Source organism: Amblyomma americanum, chromosome 6, assembly GCF_052857255.1.
Source record: "Amblyomma americanum isolate KBUSLIRL-KWMA chromosome 6, ASM5285725v1, whole genome shotgun sequence".
NCBI classification, from domain to species: domain Eukaryota; kingdom Metazoa; phylum Arthropoda; class Arachnida; order Ixodida; family Ixodidae; genus Amblyomma; species Amblyomma americanum.
The window spans coordinates 118,595,544-118,617,915 of NC_135502.1; the positions used below are offsets into that span (position 1 = coordinate 118,595,544).

At 50.4% G+C, this 22,372-nt stretch overlaps 1 long non-coding RNA gene across 11 annotated transcripts in view; it reads left to right on the top strand.

The window, feature by feature from the left end:
• LOC144094044 (uncharacterized) overlaps positions 1-22,372 on the top strand; it is a 100,622-nt gene that overhangs the window by 36,493 nt on the left and 41,757 nt on the right. For 8 of the 11 annotated variants that reach the window (XR_013306382.1, XR_013306385.1, XR_013306384.1 and 5 more), the window contains 2 exons: positions 16,421-16,611; positions 21,758-21,817. This is a non-coding gene — a long non-coding RNA (uncharacterized LOC144094044). Of the gene's footprint in view, positions 1-16,420; positions 16,612-21,757; positions 21,828-22,372 lie in introns of all 11 variants that reach the window. The other 3 variants (XR_013306389.1, XR_013306387.1, XR_013306388.1) reach the window with 1 other exon arrangement.

Sequence of the window (22,372 nt, forward strand, 5' to 3'; positions counted from 1 at the left end):
GGCTCCATTGAGCCCGATGCGGACAAACTCTGAGCCATACTCGAGTTTCCCGTGCCCAAGGACGTACGCGGCCTCCGCCGTTTTCTGGGAATGGCCAATTTCTATCGGTCGTTCATCCCGTCCTGTGCCCGCGTGCAGGCACCCTTGACCAAGCTCTTGGGAAAGACTGCCTCGTGGCAATGGGGGCCTGAGCAAGAGCGATCCTTTCGCCTCCTGTCTAGTGCCATTGCCGAGACAGCGCAGCTCAGGCTACCCGACCTGACCAGACAGTTCGTAGTCCAGACTGACGCGAGCGATCTGGGTTTAGGAGCAGTTCTCCTACATGATTTCGATGGCGTGCTGCAGCCGCTGGCCTTTGCCAGCCGCTCCTTGCTGCCCTCGGTGAGGAATTATTCCGTGACCGAGAAGGAGTGCCTCGCCATCGTGTTTGCACTGCGTAAATTCGACGTCTACCTTGACGGGACGCAATTCGTGGTGCAGACAGACCACAGTGCGCTCAGTTGGCTGATGCGGCTCCGCGAGCCTGCGGGTCGGCTGGCGCGCTGGGCTCTCCTGATACAGCATTACGACTTTTCGGTGCAGTATCGAAAGGGGAGCACGAACGTGGTAGCTGACGCGCTATCCCGTGCCCCACTCGCCAGCGGCGCCTTGACGCCAGCAGGCGGAGCGGGCGAAAAAGCGGACGAGCCGCCGGGCGGCAAGGAGGGCGAGCCCGCAAACGGGCTAACCCATTCCGCTAACCAGGCAAGCAGCGCTTCGCAAAGCGGGCGAGAGGCAAAGCTCCGCGTGAGCGCCTCGGAGACGCCGTCGCGAGCGGAAATTTTGGCTGCAAACCTGAAGGGGGACGAGACCAGGCCCCCCTCTGGGGTAACAGGAATCGTTTTCAGCCGGAAAGAGCTGCTGAAAGCCCAGCAAAATGACCCCATGTGTCGCGAGATGAGCGACGGTCTCAGGGAGACGGAGCGCCGGGACGCTACTTGTATTGTAGCGGGCGCAGGGGGTGAAAGCCAGCGTGTGTCGCGGCGAGCCCCGGGGGATTCATATTTGCTGGGCCATGACGGGCTCGTGCTGAAATACATAGCCACCGATGATGAGTCCATTGACCCGTTCAAGGTGGTTATCCCCAAAAGTCTGAGAGGCGCACTGTTGCGATTTTCTCATGACGAACCACTGGCCGGTCACCTGAGTGGCTCCAAAGTTTTTGCAAAACTGAGTCAATCGGTGACGTGGCCCGGCATGAAGCGTGACATTTTCCGCTATTGCCGTTCCTGCCATGTCTGTCAAGCGGTGAAGTCAAGGGGCGGCAAGCCGCCCGGAATGATGAAACCAATTGACAGTGTGCGTCCGTGGCAGATGGCCACCTGCGATCTGATGGGGCCTTTCCCCAGGAGTAAGCAGGGGTTCATTCACCTGATGGTAGTAGCTGACCATTTTTCCAAATGGGTCGAGTTGTACCCGCTTCGGAAAGTGTCAGCACGAGCGGTGCTGGATAAACTCCAGGAAGTGTTCTGTCGGTTCGGCTTTCCGGAAAGACTGATCACGGACAATGCGTCCTATTTCACCGCTCGGCTGTTCGGTAACACGTGCCGTTCCCTCGGAATCGAGCACTACACCACTTCACCCTACCATCCCCAGTCCAACTTGACCGAGCGAATCAACCGAACGCTCAAGCCAATGCTGGCGGCCTTTGCCGGGTGTCAAAAGGACTGGGCAGACCATTTGAGCGAATTTGCGTTCGCCATTCGAACGGCTGAGAATCGCTCAACTGGTTTCTCTCCCGCCTTCCTCAATTTCGGGAGGGAGCTGGCGAATCCGATGTCAAACGTCGTGCAGAGCCAGCTCGGGGATGAGAAGACGCAGGCAGACTGCTCTGCTTATGCGTCGACGCTTCGGGACCGGCTTAGTCGGGCTCTCAACAGAGCAAGGCAGAGTTTGGCGGCAGCCAGAGCCCAACAGAAGGCTCAGTATGACCGCAAGCACCGCAGCCTGACTTTTCAGGCGGGCGATCTTGTCCTGAAGCGCAACCACGCTCTTAGTGATGCGAGCAAGGGGTTCTCAGCCTCGCTCGCTCCTAAGTGGCTTGGTCAGTACCTAGTGGTCAGAGTCTGGTCGCCGCTCGCGTACATGCCGGAGGATCCCCTTTCGGCGAAAACCAGCCGTGCCCACATCGCAGAACCTGAAGGCCTATGCGTCACGGTCTGACGAGTTTGCGTCGGTACCCATTGGTATCACAAGCAAGCGCAAAGGCACAACTGGTGCTGCGGAACGCAACCGTACCGAGCACCGGTACAATCTGAGGCGACGGTCACCGATGTGATTGATGCCGGATGGCGGACTCTTCCGCAACCGAAGGCACGCAGCCTCAGCTAGCTGGCGAGCTTTCTCGTCGGGCCCTACCCCAGGTGAAGCACGGCGCTCTCTTTTTTTTTTGTTTGCCGCATGCTCAGTTCCAGCCTTGTGCAGTTATTTAGTCGTTTGTTTGTTTTAGTCAGTCTGTAGCATGTTTTTGTTTCCAGTTTATTCGTTGTTTCTCCTAACGTTCCGAGATCTGTACATATGTAATATACGTTTGCGTTGGCGTTCAGTTTTTTTAAACCAGACTTGTACATATGTAAAGTTCAGCCTACTCGCGATTGCACTTTTCTTGTAGCGCAGAGATGGCCTGCTTTTGTACAGCGCGCCTTGTTTTCATTTATGTTCTGACCCCACGGGTGCGGCCTTCCTCGCGAACACGGGACCGGCTGGTTCGCGGAGGGGTCGGCGAAAGTCTCCCCTTCCGGCTGGGGAGTGGTTTGCTCGTTAAGGAGCGAGTGTCTCGCGGCATGGTCTTTGTGTGGCTATGGGGAGCGTGAAGAGTGCGTCTGAAGAGTGTGTCCTTTGACCCCTGCCACGGCGCCTCGGGACGATTCCGACAAGCGGGTCGTTGTCACTGATGAATGTCCGCCTCTGTGCCGGTGCGTGCCTGGGATTATGTGCGTGTTCCCAATATCAAAGGCAACGCCGAGAGGGGGGCAGGAAGGACAGCACCCATTCCCGTGCGGGTCCTCTTCGGGATCGTCGAGCGTCGTCAACGTCCCCATGCTCAACTTTGATGACCTTGTGGAGGACATGGGACCGCCGTCAATAAATCGTCTACCGGGACCCTGAAGGCAGCAAAAGCGTGAGTTGGCCGCCGACAGGCCCAATGGGCCGCGCCACCGAACATTCTGAGGCTGCAGGCCACCTGTCAGCTGGCCTTTTGTACAGTGTACAGTGTAGTTAGTTTTGTCTCTTTGAAACGTATTCAAGTGTTGTTTGTTTTCTGTTCTTATTTGTTTGTCTTTTGAGTTTATGGCTGGAACTGAAGTGTGGTAGTTTTGTATGGATTTATTTTTTTATTTTTTTTTTATTTTTTGCCGCACGCTTCCGCCGATGGGTAGGAGGGCATTTAAGGAGAGGAGGATGTGGGAAGCCTGCTAGATTCCCGCCGTGGCGTCTGCGCGGCATCCCGCGTCGCTCTCTCTCCCTTTCTCCCGCCTCGGGCGGCGGAGAGACGGCTGGTGGCTAATCGCTGTCATTCGGCTGCAGCTCCGCCCCCGGCTTCCCAAGGGCCTTTGCCATTGGTGACTTTTGGCGGGAATTCGGGACCCGTTTGGGGTGGTCGCGCGACCTTCCGAGCGGGCCCCGGAGGGAGAGAGACCCCTCCGAGACTCCCCTCCGGGCCGGCCTCTGCCGTTCGGACCAGTTCATACTCGAGCTCGCCAGCGTGGGTCCTCGATCCGCCGCGGCTCGAGCCTGTCCAGGGGTCCAACGACCTCTGACAGGCGCACCTTGCTTTGACTGCCCACTCTCTCTCGCAAACGGCCCAACGGCCGACACGAGAGAGATCACAGCACTGCCGCGGGGACAATCTCCTGCAGCGGCGTGCTAGCGGCGCGCATTTCTCTTGTTGCCCCGAGCGCGCACCGGAGCCTTGCTCTGAGCGCGCCCCGGGACGGGGTGACTGTTGAGTGTGTGTATGTACCGCTGGAGGACGGCGTCAATAAACGTCTCCTTTGTGAACTTGGAGGCCTGTTTCTTGCGGCGAGCCGCTCTCCTCTCTGCAGAGGTTGAACGCCGCCGCAGCGGTGCCCCAGGTTGCGTGTGGTGACGGCTGATCGGGGCCCTTGGCTCGCGCGAAGCTCGAACCCGCGGTGGGTAGTGGCCTGTGCCTACTGAGAAACCCACAAGTGTTACTGAAAGAGCACGTCACTCTCCCTCCCCTTTGCTCCGCTGGCGTAGCACCCGGCTGCCTGCCGGTCGTCTCAAGCTCCCGGGAGCGCGCAAAGCACCGAAATCACGTTGACCCGCGGTAGCTTTGTTTGATGCCGCAAATAAGTTCAGTCCAACAAGCACGCAATAAATTCGTCGCAGCGCTAATGGCCCCTAGCAAGACTCCTTCGTGTCCATGCTCGTTGTCGGCGCTGACGTCATGGCTCTTGCCTTGCAGTCGAGTAAAGGGAGCCTGCTGTACTTTACACGGTGACTTAACAGAAATTGGAGCAGCCGGCACGGGCGAGAGAATGTGATTCAGGTAGTTCCTAACAAGGACACATGCTGATTCTATAAAAAGAGAACGAAGCCAGAAAAAAACTGTATAACACCGTCGAAGCTTTTGATCGGTGTCTTCTCCTTTTGCATCTCACACTTCTTCTGTATATTCGAGTTCCCTAATGCAAGCAGATGCAAATATAATTTTACTTTTTTATCCTTCCGAATAACCTCTCGTTTGTCTCCGGTTTCTTGTTCCTTCTCAGAAATTCGCTTATTATTCCGAAACACCACAACACGAGGCGAACGCACCAGCATAGCGGTGTTGCAGCGGCGAAAAAATGCAGAACTATGATGAATGTGTGGTGATGTGGTAGCTGATTCCTTTTTTTAATGAAGATGTGGGAATGAAACTGATTACATGCTCGCGCTGTGCTGCTGAGTCGCTTTTCCAAACCTTCTGATATGACGTTTAACGGGGCACACTGTTCGCTTCTGTTTTTAGTGTGCGATATTTCTTTGTACGTTTCTACTCATTCTCTTTTTTGTTTCTTTTCTCGTATGGGATCAGTTAGGTTGACGGCCTGCCTAGCAGACGACGAGGCACTGCACGTTATCTTTCCTTTAACTGTTTTGCCGAGACCCATCGTTCACCTTAAACGCCTTCGCAGAATGCTCGCGCGGTGCTCGTGGATAAAAAACGTAGAGGATGCTGGCGTACCTTTGATTAGTTCAGTTTTGAAGGAAAACAAGTGACTGACTTCCAGCAGCTTGTCTCAGGCTGGTTGACGAAATGGTGCCCAGAATTCTGTTGAGGCGTATGAGTGCATAGGCGGGTTCTTTTCCCGCGGGGAAGGGGGGGGGGGGGGGAGGGTGAGGGGGGGGGGCTCGGAAAAAGATTTCGCTGCAGGGAAATTTCAGCGGAGAGCCATGGTGCTCTTGATAGAGAGAGAGCGGTTCCCGCTGCCCACTCTTGGCCAGTTGTTTTGACCCATGCGATTTTAATAGTTGACACAGTGTTCGAAGACGTAATCTAGCCCTTTCTTTCAAAATGGCGTGGGTTCACCGAGTCATCCGAGAATTCCCACGATTTCGAAACCATTACCATCACCACCTGGAGGCAAGTGGCGGAAACGGGGGAGGGTCCTGACCTCCCAGGAACATCATCATCATCATGCTTAATTATTAGCTGCGCGTATTCCTATTTTCCCGCAAAATAATTGTATTCGGTTGCTGGGTAATCTACAACATTTCATCAATATTCTGAAAACATTTAATTTAGTAGCGGTGTATCAGACTTCCCCGGGCTCATAAGGACAAACTGTTAGCATCATCATCATCGCCATCATCTCTAGAGTCAAAGGCATGTGTCGTTGTATGATCTTTTCAGTATGTCCTACATGAGAACTGGCGCGTTTACCAGCTGGACAATCCGAATGTCATTAATGTGTACCAAGTAGTGGGCACACTTTGTAATTCGTCGTGTGCGCATGTGTAGTAATGTGGGACCCATATGTATCTTGAAATGGGGGTGGATGGGGGCCTGGTATGACGAGAAATTACATCGTTGTCACGTGAGTGTGATGTCATATTACAGCGTCGTCACGTGACTGGGTTTGATGGCACATTACATCGCTGTCACGTGACCTCGTATGACGGCACATTCACATTATGATATCACTAATCATACTAATTAGTCTTAGCGCTACCTAATTATATTAATTAGCATTAATTACCACGTGACGTCATCATCTTCGTCGTGTGACTCGTCGGCTCGTGACGTCGCATGAGGCCGTTTTTTGCGGACACATTTTTGCGGATATGACCTTGAAAGTGAGCAATCTAATGCTTAATTTCGCATTAATAAAAGAAACCGCTCGCTTCTACACAGACATAAATACAACGTTCCTCTGTTGGTGTACTACATACAGTCGCAGCTTGTTAAGTGATTTCGAAGGCAACATACAGAGGACTGAAAAGAGCATTCTCGCTATGTCGGATCGAGCTAAAAAATCGAAATATTCTGATATGCGTCCGCATAACCGTCGCACTGGAATGTACTTCGACGACCAGTTTCTTTATATTCGGTAACTATTCTCAAGCCTGAAAAGAGTATCGTGCATACCTCCCCCCCTTCCCAATTTCAGGTAGACGGTGTAGAAGGGTTGTGTTTGTCAATTGCCGGTTCGTGCATGAATGAGCGAGAGGCTACCAATACGAACAAGTATAGACGAAGCAGGATGCCAAATATTGACACATATAAAGTACTCACCGACACACTGGTGCTAACCGCGTATGGGACACCCCTGTCGCAGGCCATATACTATCTGCGGGCTCATCCCATATTATAAGCTTCTCCTACTGCGTGCACATCAATAGTGTCTGTACACACCTTATTAAATAATGCCATCATCATTTTGGCTTTCCTGTCTCACAGGATTCTCAGAATTCTTTTTAACTGACAAACTTCTTACTCACTTTTTGTTTTGTTTTTCGTTTGTTTTCTGAGGTCGAGCAGCCGACCTCAATCTCACAATTTGAGGTTGAGGTGAGGTTGAGTGAGGTTAGCAGTGGCCTCAGGAAAAGTGAGATGAGGGCGTCTAAGGAGACCTCAACCTCGAGTGACCCGACCTTACTCAACCTCAACTGATGAGGTTGAGGTTGAGTGAGGTAGGCAAATTCTTTTTGGGATTGAGATGAGATCCAGATTTTTGAGGTCAAATGCCCCCCTCTGGTAGCAGCACCTACACTCGCCGCGGTGACTCAGGGGTTAGGGCGCTCGGCTGCTGATCCGGAGTTCCCGGGTTCGAACCCGACGGCAGCGGCCGCGTTTCGATGGAGGCGAAACGCTAAGGCGCCCGTGTACTGTGCGATGTCAGTGCACGTTAAAGATCCCCAGGTGGTCTAAATTATTCTGGAGCCCTCCACTACGACACCTCTTTCTTCATTTCTTCTTTCACTGCCTCCTCTGTCCCTTCCCCCACGGCGCGGTTCAGGTGTCCGACGATATGTAAGACAGATACTGCGCCATTTCCTTTTCCCAAAAATCAATTTTATTTTTCATTTTCAGCACCTACTATCTCAGGGCAGTGGCGCATCGCTTAACCACTGCACCACTGCGCCAGGAGTGGTATGAGTACTCCCGGAAATCTATATATTTAAAGTAGGGAATGAGAAATTCCGCATACATGGCAACATTAACTCATTAACGATATCGCGTCATACCCTTAAGGCGGAGCTGAAATGTATGCTCCAATTTCTTAAACGTCAACTGTACAAGCTTTGTCACTTCTTTTTGGCATCTTTTATTGCATGCTTGCCTCAATGTATGGTCTATTCTTAATGCATGTCGCGACCATACAAAGAACGCTCATGCTGAGCGAAACGCAGCGGCGACCCGCGTATCACTCCTCAAGTCCATGACGACCATGTGCGCTTTGCTATCCAACATCCCTGCCTCATGTTCCGGCTGCTTGATTCATAATGTTACGTGACGGCCAGCCGAAGAATAAGACGCGAGGAACGATGGCAACGAGATGATTTAATGGCCGCTGGCCTAGCGCGAGCGCTCTGTTGTTGTTGTTACCCTCAAAGAATGGCACATGCCCACAAAGGGAGGGGGGACCCGCCGCGGTTGCTCAGTGGTTAGGGCGCTCGACTACTGATCCGGAGCTCCCGGGTTCGAACCCGACCGCGGCAGCTGCGTTTTTATGGAGGAAAAACGCTAAGGCTCCCGTGTGCTGTGCATTGTCAGTGCACGTTAAAGATCCCCAGGTGGTCGAAATTATACCGGAGACCTCCACTAAGGCACGTCTTCTTCCTTTCTTCTTTCACTCCCTCCTTTATCCCTTCCCTTACGGCGCGGTTCAGGTGTCCAACGATATATGAGACAGATACTGCGCTATTTCCGTTCCCCAAAAAACCAATTATTATTATTATTATTTACAAAGGGAGATATGGGCCAAGAATTGGGGGCACAGAGAGTTTTCCCGCGCCACTGCCAACTTCATCTTATTCATCACAATATTAATAAATAAAAAGAAGTTATGTCTTTCAAGAAAAAGGTGGAATGTGTATAGTTTGGAGAAGGGGGACGAAAGGTTTATACCTAGGATCTCTGTTGGCATGTGCTCCATCTGTTCTTCCAACCTTTGGAACCTTCCTCTGTATTACGGCGACTGGTGCCTCTGCCAGGAAGCAGGCTGTACCTACCGAATAGACCCGAATCGTTGTATTACAGAAGCAGCTCACCAAGGGTTAGCGAGGAACAGACAAGGTTTATCTAGCTCGAATGGGCGGCCGCTCCTGCCTTCGCCATTCTCGCATGTTTTTCATTCCTATTCATCTCTTTAAAGCAATAACGGCTGTCGCTGTAAAAAAAAAGTGAAAATTGGTATTAAGGAAAGGAAATGACGCAGTAACTGTCTCACAAAATTCAGTGGAGACCCGAACCGCGCCGTAAAGGAAGAGACAAAGGAGGGAGTGAAAGAAGAAAGAAAGGAAGAGGTGCCGTAGTGGATTGGATTGGAAAACATTTAATTCGTCAGAAAAGGCAGAATGCAGACGATCCGCGCTAGGTGGCTATCAGTCCACGGCTGACAGCGACCTGGGTAGCCCATTCAATGACCCGGGTTTGAACTCCCAAGTCTGAGCTGACCAACACGGCCTCCCACTGCTCGAGAGTAGGAACCTGTATTAGAGATTTCGGGGGCGGCTCCTCTTTACAATTCCACAATAGGTGATCATAAGTGGGTAAATCACCACATAATGTACATGCAGGGTCGTATTCACCGGGGTAGAATTTTGACAACAGGCAAGTCGTCATGAAGGATCGCGTCTGGAGTCACCTCCAAGTGGTCTCCTGCTCCTTATTAAAGGCTTTGTCTGGAGGAGGGAATATCCTCCTTTCAAGTTTAAAATGATTAGTAATATCGTGAAAAGATGATAAGCCGTCCTTCGAAAAACTCTCAGCAACGACAGCGTCCCCTGCTCGGCTGACGAATCCTCGAGCTGTTATGTGTGCCGCTTCGTTACCAGGGTTCCCCGAGTGAGCAGGGACCCATGTAAATTCAATAATTCTGTCTAAGTCATTGGTTTGACCCAATATGCTCATTGCTGCCTGAGAAATTCTGCCCCTAGCATAATTGCGTATGGAAAATTTAGAGTCGCTGAGTATGGTAGTAGCTTCTGTGTTAATGATAGCAAGTGCGATTGTCTCCTCTTCTGCCGTTTCCGAGGATTTCGTTACGGTAGTGCCGGAGACAATCAGTCTACCTTGCGTATCCGCCACCGTTAGTGCGAACGCTTGTTTCTGGGGATATTCTGCGGCATCTACATATACTGCATGTTCATCTTGGTTGTATATGTTGTGTAGAGCTTTTGCCCTAGCCCTTCTTCTCCCCTCGTGGTGAGCAGGATGCATATTCTTAGCTAGTGGCTTAACTCTTATTACCTTAGCGATGCGTTTAGGTATCTGTGTTTTGGTATCTTGGGGTGGCAACTGTATGCCTAGTCCTAAACGATCAAGTATGGTTCTTCCTGCTTTGGTGCGGGAAAGCCGGCCTCTCTGTATTGTTAAGTGTGCCTCTGTAAGCTCGTCTAAGGTGTTGTGTACTCCCAAGCCCAGAAACCTTTCGGTGGAGGTACAGTTCGGTAGCCCTAATGCTACCTTGTATGCTGTTCTAATCATAGACTCTACTTTGGCTTTTTTACTACTGTCTAATTTTAAGTATGGGAGTGCGTAGACAAGCCTGCTTATTACAAATTCTTGTACTATTTTGCAAAGTTCTGTCTCCTTCACTCCCTTCCTTTTGCTTGCAATTCGTCTAATTAGTCTTACCGTCATATTGACGGTTGTTTGGAGTTTTTCTAGTGTTTCCTTGTTCTTCCGGTTCGACTGAAGGAAGAGTCTTAGGATTCTTATAGTTTGAACTTTCTTTACAGGGAGCCCTTCCACCCAGATTTTCAGTGGAGGCGGAGGTTTGTAATTTTTTGCTCGAGGACCCCTTGGTTTGTATCTGATTAGAAATAATTCGGACTTGGAGGGCGAGCAGGTTAGCCCTGCTTTACCCGCCAGGTCTTGTATTATGTCTACAGCTTGTTGCAGGGTATCCTCTATCTGACCATTGCTGCCAGTTGTGGTCCATAAAGTGATATCATCTGCGTAGAATGTGTGTTGCAGCCCCGGGATGGCTGCTAATTTAGAAGGAATTTTAATTAGTGGTGGTGGTGGTGGTAAAAACTATTATTAATTATAGAGAGAGGTGTTGGGGTCCGTGACCTGAAGGGTCACGCCCTTACAACCACTAGGTGGGGATGCCTAGTCAGGCACCCCATTGGCGGTTGCCGCAGCCCGGGCACGCTGCGTTAAGGCCCTTTGGGCCTGGAGGGTGCAGCAGCCGGACAGGGTCGCCTCCCAGTCCTCTCGGGTGGGGTTTGGGATAGGGGGTAGGGATGGGGTCTGCTGGCAGGCCCACACCATGTGGCAGGTGTCCGACACCTCCCCACAGTGTGAGCACCGCCCGTCGAATTGAGGATTGAAATGCTTTAGATTTGCCGGGCACAGCATCGTGTTAGTGAGCAGGCGCAGGAGTACCCGCTCGTTGGCCTTCCCCAGCCCTTTGCAAGGAGTGGGAAGAGTTTGGTGGGTGGATTTGTAGTAATCGCATATTTCCTTAAAAGTGTAAACCGGATTGAAATCGGAGTCCTGGTCATCGTCGGGTCCCGAGGGAAACGCCCGGAGAGAGAGCGCGCGGGCGGCGGCGTCGGCTGCTTCGTTTCCGTGGAGGCCTTGGTGACCTGGAGCCCAAATAATAGATCGGTGCGCAGGATCGGAGTCTCTGCTACAATTTTGATAGATGCGATAAGCCAGGGGAGTAGCCCACCCTTGCTCGACGTTTCGACAAGAGATTAAAAAGGAAGGGTGACAGGACTGAGCCCTTTGGCGTTCCTTTACCTCCAAGTGAGATAGAGTCTGATTTAATCTCTCCCACTGCTATCTCTGCCGTTCTGTTACTGAGAAATGACTTGATGTACTTGAAAGTTCTTTCCCCTGGGTTGATGTCCGAGAGATTCCTTAAGATAGCATCGTGCGTGACATTATCAAACGCCTTGTTCAAATCCAAGCCTAATATGGCTTTAGTTCCTCTGCTGCGTTCCATGTCTATTATGTCTGCCTTGAGTTGCAGCATAACATCTTGGGTAGAAAGATTAGCCCTGAAGCCTAGCATGGAGTTAGGGAGTAAGTTATTGTCCTCAGCGTATTCTTGTAGCCGATTGAGAATTATATGTTCCATTAACTTTCCTAAGCAGGATGTTAAAGAGATTGGGCGTAGATTCTCTATACACAATTTCTTGTCTGGCTTTGGAATGAATGTAATCTTTGCATGTTTCCATTCTTGTGGAATGTTTCCGTCTGTCCAGTATTTGTTCATGAGATCAGTGAGTGCTGTCACTGACCCTGCGTCCAAGTTTCTAAGTGCTTTGTTAGTAGTACCGTCAGGCCCGGCTGCAGACGTGGTGCGTAGTTGCCCCATGGCAAGCCACACTTCCGACTCCGTAATCTCAGCGTCCAAGTCCTCTTTTGATGTTCCCTGATAGTTTGGCAGCGGTCCATCTGGGGTTGTGTTTAAGTATCGATCTCGTAGTTCCGTTAAGAACTCCTCTGTGGTGCCTTGATACTGATGCACTAATCCCATAAGTTGACCTCGTTTAGTTGATTTAGCCTCTGTGGGGTCAAGAAGGTGCCTTAGCAGATGCCAAGTTTTCCTGCACTCGAGCTCGCCATTCATGCGGTCGCAAATTTGCTCCCATTGTTTGTGTTAAAGTTCTAGAGTATATTTTTCAATTAGTCTCTGCAACTGTGCAATACTCTTTTGAAGATTTTTGTTGTGTTTGTTCCTCTTCCAGCGGTTTTGCTAGCTGAAATGTGCTTCCCACATATGCAATAACCTAGAGTCAGTGACTTGTCCTTCTTCCATGACGATTTCGGCTGTGGTAGCCTTAATGTCCATTTTTAGTGATTCCACCCAGTCCCCGAGATGTTCAATTACTGGGTCTGTGCTTTCATCTTTTTGTCTTTGTTCTCTTATTGCCCTGAACTTGTCCCAGTCCGTAATTTTTACTTTGTTGAAGACTGATTTATGCTTTGCTGTCTCAAAGGTGGTGGATGGTCACTGCCTAGCGTGTGTCCTGTGTTAGTCCGTGTTCGGTTTTGTATGTTCTTTGCCAGGGTTAGGTCTGGCGACGTGTCTTTACATATACTGTTGCCTAGTCTCGTGATTTCTTGGGGGTTGTTCAGGACAGTTAGGCCTAGATTTTGGACCACTTGCCGTACCCTGTTGCCTTTGGGACCGGCTCTAGTGTATCCCCATTCCGGGTGTGGTGCGTTAAAGTCCCCTACTATTAATAACTGGGCTTTAGTCGCTAGTTTCGGAGTCTTGATAAGTAATTCCGGTATACCGGTACCCTTATCTTTGGGTGGGCTATATACATTAAGCAGAAACAAATTTGTATCTCCTTGTTTCTTGGGTAAAATCTCAAGGAGGACGTAGTCTTCCTTTGAACTTTCTATGGAGTGCTGTAGAGCAGTTATATTGCGTTGCAATAATACGGCGGTGGACACGCCCATAATTGAGCCGGCATCATATCCTGGCGGAAGAAACGCCTTATAGCCCGCTAATTTGACCGCGCCACTAGCTTCTTGTAGAGCAATAATGTCTGGTGGACGTTGTTGTGCTTGAATGTGAAACTGCAGATTCCCCCGTTTGCGCCGGAAGCCTCTGCAATTCCACTGCCATACCTCAATTTGTTGCGACGGGGCCATATTGGTGATCCACTCTTTGCTGTAATGATGTTAAGCTGTTCTCTAATGCGGTCAGCTTCTCCATCACTTGTTGGAACATAGACATTACTTGAGTTTGGAACGGTCTGAATTCCACTGCTAAGGCATCTACCTTAGCTTCTAAGTTTCTTACTCTAACCTCTAGGCTGTCTACCTTGTTCTGAATGCTATCCACCCTTGTAGTGATTGCATTAGGGTCAGTTTTTAATGGAGCGGGCGTAGCCGGCTGCAGTACATCGCCTGCAGAGGCTTCGGCAGCTCGTCTGTGTTGGGTTTTATCCGCGGGGAGAGGGGGTCTTTTAACTGCGGTGCGTTTGTCTGTTTCCATAGCCTCGCATGCGGGAATGGGTGCTTTAAGAGGGGATTGCACAGGTGTTTGCTGTGACTGTGCTCTTTGCTCTCTCGAGGCCATGACAAGTCGACGAAGCTCCGCCATTTCTTTCTTTAGTCTGGCGTTTTCCTCGTCACGCGCCTTAAGCTCTTTGTGAAATTGTTCTATAAGTTCCTTCTCCCGAGCGCTCATCTGTTGGGAGGCCGGATTTGGCCAGCTCACCTTTTTGTTGGTTCGGCTGCTGCTTCTGCCTCGGTCTGAACTTGTGCTCTTCTCTCCATCAGCCGCCCCACTCAGCGGCGGGAAGGAACTGGATCTATCTCTGCCCTGGTTCCATGTTTGGTTCCTCGCCCGGCTCGAAGATCGGTGCCTGGATCTCGGGTGATGCTCCACGTGATGTTGGACCGCACCTTCCACGTGAGGCTGGGCCGCACCCTCGTTAAGCCTATGTGGTTGTTGTCTCCGGACCACGAGGCGGTGCTTGCAATTGCGGCTCCCGGTGTGGTGTGCCCCATGGCACACGTTGCAGTCGGGTTTACATGTGAGTGGCTCCCCATCAGGAGGTGCAGGATGGTTCTCGCCACATCGGTGGCACAGGTTGGCTTTGGGTCTGTAGCAGACGTCGGCTCTATGTCCGACTCTCCTGCAGTTGTAGCAGGTTTCGACTTGTTCCCGGTAAGGGTGCACATGGAATACGGATCCCCAATAGTAGATCTAACTCGGAACTTTGTTCCCTTGGAATGTTATCTGGATCGTTTTTGAACGACCCAGTTGACGAGCGTCGAGGATCACGACCCCCGGGTTGCGATTGATGAAGCCTTGTCGGACTTCCTCCGGTGAGCTTCCGTCGTAGGCTTGATAAATGACACACACCTCTGACTGAGTCGTCTGGCGCTGCTACATACGTCGCCACTTCATAGGTGTGATCTCCAAGCTGGAACGCTTTGACTTCGGAGTACATTGCAGCTCGCTGGCGTGCCGGGGTGCTTAGAGTGAGCGTGTTGTTATTAGAATTAACACGCATAGTGTCTTCAGTTAGTGCGGCCTGAAGAGGAACCTTGGCTGCCGCGCACATGGCGAGTTCGAGTTGGCGTGGCGCAAAGCCGTTTAAGTTCCAGCCTCGCGGACGGCAGACTATTTTGTAGTCGCTCTTTGGGAGTTGCGGTAGCGGCACTCACCTTTTGATAGCGGGCGGCTTCCGTTTCTTGTTTGCAGGAACGCCGGAGTCATCGTAGTGGAGGTCTCCGGAATAATTTCGACCACCTGGGGTTGTTTAACGTGCACTGACATCGCGCAGCACATGGACACCTTTGCGTTTCGCCTCCATCAAAACGCGGCCGCCGCGGTCGGATTCGAACCCGGGTACTCTGCCTCAGTATACGAGCGTCTCAACCTCACTGTTAAGTAAGAGGGGGGAATATGAAAGGGGGAATATTAGACGAAGTAGCAGATGTGAGTCAAAAGAAGAGAGACCCGATCCTCTGGGTTCGCTCGACAATAACGACTGTCGCTGTAAAACGAGAACTAATGCGCCGATGTGCGTTCATCCTCGGTGTCTTGACCCCTACCAGAAGCTGCTAAAGCGTTTTACTAGTTCCGCTGAAGCAATAAACCACCTGCTTCAGAGGCTTCGAACCGTGCAGACTATATTCCGGGCAGCAAGGCGTCGTGTTCGGCGGCCGTTTCTTACCTGAGCGCAGCAATAGTGGCGAGTGTTTGGTCGTGCTTCTATTTTCTTTATTTTAACCACATTTCCCTACCTTGATAATGGCCGGAGCTATAGGGCAAGAAGAAAGAGAGCGGGAAGAATAGTTGACTATTCTCTTTTTTTTTTACCACCACCACTGTTAAGGAAGGAAGGAAGGAAGGAAGGAAGGAAGGAAGGCAGGAAGGAAGGAAGGAAGGAAGGAAGGAAGGAAGGAAGGAAGGAAGGAAGGAAGGAAGGAAGGAAGGAAGGAAGGAAGGAAGGAAGGAAGGAAGGAAGTCACCGAAGAAAGGAAGGAGCGCCGCAGTAGAGGGCTCCGGGATAATTTGCGACCTGAACGTGCACTGACATCGAACAGCCCACGGGCGCCTTTTGAGTTTCGCGTTTATTAAAACGTGGGCGCCGCTGTAAGGATTGAACCCGCATCCTCGGACTCAGCAGCAAAGTGACGCGAGACCAAATCCCGGCCGTGAAGGCCGCATTCAAAGCTTATGAACCTAGGGCAGAGAACGTGCGTTTGTCTCATTTGCTTTTATTTGCTCGCGGATGCTGACCCAGTTCTCGACGCCGGCAGAACCATTCGCGGCAGCTGGCACAGCGATCGCTGACTCGCTTCAATGCGGCCACTTTGGATGGTTGAGAAATTTACGCTACTAACGAAATAAAATTTGTAGCGGTTGTACATTCGACTTGGTGAAAAGGCTTTGTAGGGTACCTTGCACATGTATGTATGAGCAACAGAGGTTCATTTTTCAGAGGAAAACATTTATCTTTTCGGCTGCAGTTTAAGGCTCCTGTATAGAGGCTAACATAATGAAACCCCACACGGATATCGAAATGAAAGGCAATTCAAGCTCGAAAATAGCACCAGCGGCATTTTGCGCTTCGTGCAAAACATAATCCAACCTATTTCCTCTTCATCTCACCTCTATATCATTCTTTGCAATGTCATACATTTACGCTTGCCGCCAACTGGTACGCTGAAATCATAAGCTGATATCCTGCTCACGCCTGATATCTCTTTTTTTTTCAGTGCGCAGCTCTTGGGCGTTCCTGCGTTCCGTGTCGTCGTCGTCGTAGTCGGCGTAACGCACCACCTTCCTTACGGCGCGTAACAGATGGCGTGTTGGTAGTAGCAGAGCGAGACGCCACATGGCACGGCGTGGACAACCAGGAGATTGCTGCCAGCGGAAGGTCTCGGAAGGTGACTGTCAGCGGCGGCAGGTAGCGTGTCAATAGCTGCTCGGTGCCTTGATGGCCAGCGCCGCTTTCAGGGTGAAGACACAGCTCTCGTTAGACCCCACTCTCCCGTTCGGCTGCACTGAGCAATGCGGCGGCGCGCCGTTTCAAAGACAAAACTACCGCTAGAGCATGAGATCCACAAAATTGGTTTCCTGCCAAGGCAGGGTGGTGCCAGAGATTGTTTAAACAGTGCATCTGAGTTAGCTACGCTGAAGTAATTTTTCGCCGCTAATCTGCCGAAGAACACGCCGCCTTGTGAACAGTGGTTACATTCTAACAACGGGCGTGGCATACTCCAGCGCAATCTGCTGACTCGGATACCAATATACCCGGACTCATGCCTGGATCCAACACTCACAATTACTTTTTCCGAGCTGCATTCACATATTTGCCAAACACTTCCACTTAGACAGCTTTCATTCGGCATAAAATCAAGTGCGAGAAGCCGCCTTTGACGGTTGCTAAAATTTTAGTAATTATGAGGACGAAAAATTAAAATATTGCACTAAACCTCCGCTCCTAGTAAGAACTGTTCTGGAATGAAAGCGTTTCGCATGCCTTAGCTCGCAAACTTTGGATCTATGTGTTGTGTTTTCCAGCCGTCTTGCTTGACCTGCGATTCCTGTTTTTTTTTTCTATGCGCGTTATCCCGAGCAAGGCGAAATTGCCGCTGTCTTTTCTAATGTGGGCATAACAGCCGGCAACACAAGAGCCCCTCATTGCTTGATCTCCAACAGCTGCATCACACACACAACAGAAGCTCACATCAAGCAAAGGGGCGTTGCCCAGTGGGAGAAACTGCTCTCTTTCACAACAGTTTTGCATGTTTCAACCGTTCCCCGCCACCTTACTCCTCTTGATTAGAGACACCTCGTTACGCGTCGCAGCCTTTATTCTTTCTCGCGATTACAGCCGTTTCGGTACACATCGCACCTTCAGCACCACGCTCTCAAAAAGTCGAACGTTTGGTCCACCAGACCAGAGGCACGTAAAAGGTTGACGTAGGCCGGGAAAGCTGTAATCGTCCCGCAGCTGATCACGCCAGGTCGCATCGTAATCTGCGGGGTGCTCTCTTCAGAGCCTTTTGACAAAGACGTTTCCCAGGTAAGGCAGCCATATTATAAAGGCGCTGTCGCTGGCAATTAGCGAGTATGTGAAGCTCTCGTCGCTGCATTTTCTTCGGTTTATTATTTTCCACACGTAGTCAAAACCGTTGAGAGGGAAACTCAACCATCTGCGTGCTTTTGTTATGGAACAACTCAAGCAAGCCGTTGAGCAAATATGATCATTTGGTTTCAGACGTGTCCTCAGCTGTCCACACCGGAGCAATGTGGCGACGGACTGTTTGGGAGAGAAATTCGCCACTATTACTACGTGGAATTCCCTCCCTACAGGGCAGTGATAAGACAAAGAGATCCCAGAGATGGCTGGAAAAGCGGGTGTCAACTACGCGAAAATAGTTATATTTCCCAGGTCATCCTCCGCGCTGCTGGCATACCCGAGAAACATGGGGCCTTGTGAACAGTCCTCACGTTAGAACAACAAATGCAACTTAAATCTACTGAATTCGGCGACCCTGGCACTCTACAATGCGGCTACGAATGTAGACCTAATAACCGCTGTCCTTTTTTAGTGCAGCCAGCTACTGAGGAACACAGCAGTTTGTCATAACTTTGCGATTACCGTGTAGTCTTAGCGACTGCACCGTGCGTAATGCACATTGAAATGTTCCAGAATATTACTGCCACAAGAGAAACAACTACGCACTGCCTATTTCTTATTGAGTCGTATTATTTCAGCCGCCATGTAACCGGAAACAAATCACGCCACACGCATAGCGCGCAGTACGCGACCGGCGCGTGGGACCCAACATGCCGCTACGAGGGGGAAACGGCGCTGCAAGGTGGTACAAAGGGTGTCCCCACCCTGTAAGCGGAGAACAGCGGACATCGAGCCACCTTATGCGCTCAAATTTTGCAGTACCAACCACAGTAATCATCAGTAAATTTTTTTGTCCGCTGTATGCCAGCTGCTCCTATACGTACCGAGCCGAGACGGAAGCCCATTTTGACAGAAAACTTCTGTCGTTCTAGGAGTGATGATCGTGAAGATGGTTTGACTTATCAGTGCAAGGACAGTTTCGTCAAAGACCGCCATGGCTAACGCGCTCTGGTTGGTGCGTTGGGGAGTCAAAGATGCATTTTCCCAACCAGTTCACACGAGAGAGGCCGAGGGCAGGGGAAAGATAGGAGCCATTAAAAATTAAAAAACCGACGGGTACCCTACGGCACTGAGCATCGAATCTCAAGCCTCCCGCATACAAGGCGAATGGTGGAACCACCAGGCCATCGCACTTTTCGAGATACGTCAATAGCAACTAACGTTATTTTTATTTATTTATTTTATTTATGCACATACTGCAGACCATGCTTAGGTACAGGCAGAAAGGGCGAATTCATAAAAATCAAAATTGTGAAATTGAAAAATTATGAAGTTTGACTTCATTCTACTTCTGTTTCACTCAGAATTTTTTTTTCCTCGTCGCGTTACCTTTATGAGACTATAAGTTACGGCCGCTTTCCGCATCTGGTCGCCCACACCTGGGTTATGAGCCCAGCATGCTTCCACTGAGCCACTCTGCTGGACAATACACGACTAATTCATGTCCGGCTTTCGGAGAGATTTCTAGAGTCCCCCACGGAGTTCTGAACCGCCCCGAGCAACTTAGAGCACGCAATTCTCAGGAACTCAGCCATGAGCAGTGAGCGCCAGCTGATCGGCCAATCCTGCAGGGCCGTTTTGGACAATGACTTCCAGTACCTGGGCGAACCACCTGCGGAATCCCTCGGGAGGAAATAAAAATTTACTCCCTCTCTCTCCTCTCCTGCATGGATTAGACACCTGAGAGGTGTAGCTGCGCTCTTCGGATGGCCCATGCGTCCGACATGGCAACGCATCGAAGGAGAATGGCGTAGGCGCAGAGGGACCTAGAGCTGGTGCTTATCGTTGATGAGCACATACAACGGACACACTGGCGCCCGGAAGGGTGCAGCCATGCCGCTCGCGTGTTCAAGTTAGAAGCGGGCGATCCTTTACATCCTGTTTATGGAGCCATGAAGGGCCGCGCTATTGGTTACATCTCATAAAAGTCCTTTAATATCTACGCCGGTTGCCAAACTATCCCCGAGGTTTCGTGGAGGCACCAGACAAGTGCAACAGGCACCAGCGACATGTCATCCTGCCCTGGAAGAATACTTGAGACGTCGTTAACGATGCTGTAACCTGTAATCTGCTATAGCGTTCTGTCTTCCATACGGCGTGGTCATTCATTGCAGCCTGAAAGGCCTCCCGTGGCGCTACAAAGAAGTTACACGGGCCGTAACGTAAAGTATCAAAGGACATTGACACGCCAGAAAACGCGGCCAAAATCCGGTGTGTCAACATTCGCCGCTCTCTGACCCCGTTAAGTGTGCAGAAAAAGTATATATATTTTGGTAAATTGGCTTAATTCACCTTCATTTCTGTAAGTGCCCGCATTGAACAACGTCCACCTAATGCGGGTTCCATTCCAACGCGCCGGAGAGAAGTTACGGTGGGTCACGGACGAATTGTACAAAAAATGCAACGGCTTCCACGACAAACTCTGGATACCATTCCGCATCTTCGGTAGCCAAGTCAAGCGCACTGGACTTTTCAAACACGCTGCGCCTGTTCCCTGTTAAATAACCCCTGGTGGTGGTCGAAATTATTTCGGAGCCCTCCACTACGGCGCCTCTTTCTTTCTTCTTTTTTCATTCCTTCCTTCGCCCCTTCCCTCACGGCCCGATTGAGTGTCAGCCGAGAAGTGAAAAAGTTAACACGCCCTTCCCTCGAAACTTCTCTGTTCCACCAGCTCTTGCAACAGACCGCCGACTCCCAAAGCTATAATGCAGAAACGTAGCACGCCATCCTAAACCACACACAACTAGGAAAACGCACCAGGTAACAGTAACCTAAAATAGCAGAGCCCACCCAGGGCAAGCGTTTAGCGGAATAATAGTAACTTATCGCTGCTGAAATTCAAATGCGCAAGCACAGAGGCCTCACCGCCATTTTTAATGCTTTGCGTAATGCTCGTTCAAAAAAGAGTGTTCATCTAATGAAAGAAAGTTGATTCAAGAAACCGGGCAGACTTTGTTCCTGTTATTATGGATCACTATTTACTAATTACACCGATCGAGCTTTCATATAACCGGCTTTTAATAAGACCCTTTCCGGCCTCCTCTCGCCCTGGCAGAGTATCCTTTTCTGACGCGAAAGAAATGGCTTTGAGGACAGGAAATGGCTCAGTAGATCTTTCATTTCAAGGCGGACACACAAACAAAAAAAAACGATTTTTAAGGAAAGAAAATGTCTCACTTTCGGTGGACTCCTCAAACGCGCGGTGAGTGGACGGATGAAGGAGGTAGCGAAAGAAAGAAGGCAAAAAAAGGCGCTACTTTGGAGAGCTCCGGAATAATTTAAACTTGCTGGAGATCTTTAACGTGCACTGACATCGCACCTGCCACACGGGTTTCTTTTGCGTTTCGCCTACATCGAAACGCCGCCGGCGCGGCCCGGATTGAACCCTGGTCCTTCGGATCAGTCGACGAGCCCTCTAACCACTGATCCACAGCGGCGGGTTCTTGGGAGAGATGCGCTATACGCAAGTTAAGCACAACAATCAGTGAGGGGTGGGAGGGATAGAAAATGACTTACGCTGGCTTCAATGAAGCCACACTGAACGCGCCTGCGTAGTGATTTAGAAAACTGCGGCAGTTGTCTTCTTCATCTGCCCGACTACGTCCACTGCAGGACAAAGGTCTCTCCCATACCTGTCCAATTCACCCTGTCCTGTGCCAGCTACAGCCACCTCATCCCCGAAAACTTCTTAATCTCATCCGCCCCCTGCTACGCTTACTTTCTCTTGGAATCCTCTTCGTTACCCTTAAGGACCAGCGGTTATCTTGCCTTCGCATTACGTGCCCTGCCCAAGCCCATTTTTTCCTCTTGGTTTCGACTAGGATGTCATTAAGCTGCATTTGTTCCCTCACCCACTCGGCCCGCTTCTGGTCCCTTAACGTTTCACCTATCATATTTCTTTCCATAGATCGCTGCGCTGCCCTTAAGCTGAACGCTTTTCGTTAGCCTCCATGTTTCTGCCCCGCAGGTGAGTACCGGTAAGATACAGCTTTTGTATGTACACTTTTCTCTTGAGGGAAATTGGTAACATGCTATTCATGATCTGGGAGAACCTGCCATATGCGCTCCACCCCATTCTTATACTTCCAGTTATTTCCCTCTCATGATCCGGTTCAGCGGTTACTACCTGGCCGGATAGTAAACGTATTCGCTTACCATTTCTTGTGCCTCGCTACCAATTGTAAAGATTGCAAAACTGCTGTTCCCTCGTTAGACTGTTGAACAATACATTGGTTTTGTGCAGGTTAATTTTTAGTCCCACTGTTCCACTCTGCCTATCTAACTCAATGATCATGTTTGTAATTCATCTCCTGAGTGACTTAACAAGGCACTGTCATCAATGAATCGCAGATTGCTGAGGTATTCTCCATTAACTCTCGTTCCCAACTCTTCCTAATCAACGCCTTGAATACCTCCTGTAAACAGGCGATGAATAGCATTGGCGAGGTCGTGTCTCCCTTTCTCACGCCGTTCCTTAAGGGAATTTTAGAGCCGAATTTATGAACCACTATAGTAGTTGTCT